General features: G+C 43.2%; 1 pseudogene; it reads left to right on the plus strand.

Annotated features, from left to right (window-relative positions):
• Nucleotides 1-317: 317 nt before the first annotated feature.
• On the plus strand, nucleotides 318-1,297 carry LOC118846822 (annotated as a pseudogene).

Raw genomic sequence — 1,297 nt, forward strand, 5'->3', positions numbered from 1 at the left:
AATCTAAACTCCTTGAGGCCAGGGACCATATTTTGGTTTTGTCATTGTATGCCTATCACCTTACACATCTACATGCACATAGTAGGCTCTTATACTAAATAAACATTTGTTGACTTTACAATGCACACTTGCCACCTGTTTGATACTCTTTTATATACTATGTACCATGCTTGGGCAATCTCATAACCACAATTATTTTTTGAAACTAAGAAGCAGCTAGTAAATCTTCAAAAACTTCCCATGAGAAACTTTTCAAAGCATGGTTTTTACTTCTGAAATGAACTTCTTCATATATCCAGTTCCAGAATTTAAAAAAAATGAATTCTTTCTTTCAGTCGCTGTGCCTTTTCCAGCACTTGGGGTCTGGGAGCCAGCTGGCGCCCCTGGGGTCCCCACCCTGCCTCTCCCGCTCCACGCAGGAGTTGTGGGGCCCAAGGCTGCATCCAGCAAGGAGCACCTGAAGAAGCTGAGACAGATGACCATCTACTCCTTCACCAACTTCAGGAAAGTGCTGGAGACTTGTGGTAGCGAACTGGTCCAGACAGAAGCTTGGTTATATAAGCAGGCCCCGAAGGAAGGATGGAGCAAAGCTCCTAAACTTCAGGGAAGAAAAAACTAAGGAAGGGCTGATTGGATTGTTAATGGGAAGGGATTTCAGCTGTAATGGTGGAGTGGTGTGATGGTGTGAGACAGATTTTATTTCAAGAAATTTAAAATTTCAACAACTGGTCCAGCAAGTGGCCCTTGGAACTATACTGTACTGTCAGAGTCAGAGGGAATAGCTCTCCAGATGCAGCAAGGGTTTTCTAGAAACAGCTGAGCTCTCTCAGCTTAGAGGTAGATCTAATAGAGAAAACTCTCTCAAGGACCAGTTGACATTATTTATTGGCAAACTGGAAAAAAAACTTGACTCTTAAGTGAGCTGCATGGGTAACTGTACCAAATGGATTCTACATTGGTTCCTATGTACATGGAGCAGTGCACAGTACCTCTCTCAGTAACATGGTGCTTGGGAAATATGGTGCACTAGTCATCTGCCAGACATCTGAAGAGAAATCGAATCTTTGAAGACCTTGGCCAACAACTTGGTCAGTATGTTGTGAGAATGGCACCTTTGTCTACAGGCTCAATGGAAGATGAGCCTGGTGGAGAAGAGGAAACAAAGATGCTTATCCAGCCCTATTTGCTGTATCCTAGAATCACACTGGGACAGTATGTAAAGCCCCAGGGCATGTCTATGGTAGATTTTTTGAGGTTTGAATGTGGAGAAGATTTAGGGGCAGTAAAAACAGAATAG

The sequence above is a fragment of the Trichosurus vulpecula genome, chromosome 4 (assembly GCF_011100635.1).
Source record: "Trichosurus vulpecula isolate mTriVul1 chromosome 4, mTriVul1.pri, whole genome shotgun sequence".
Taxonomy (NCBI): Eukaryota; Metazoa; Chordata; class Mammalia; order Diprotodontia; family Phalangeridae; genus Trichosurus; species Trichosurus vulpecula.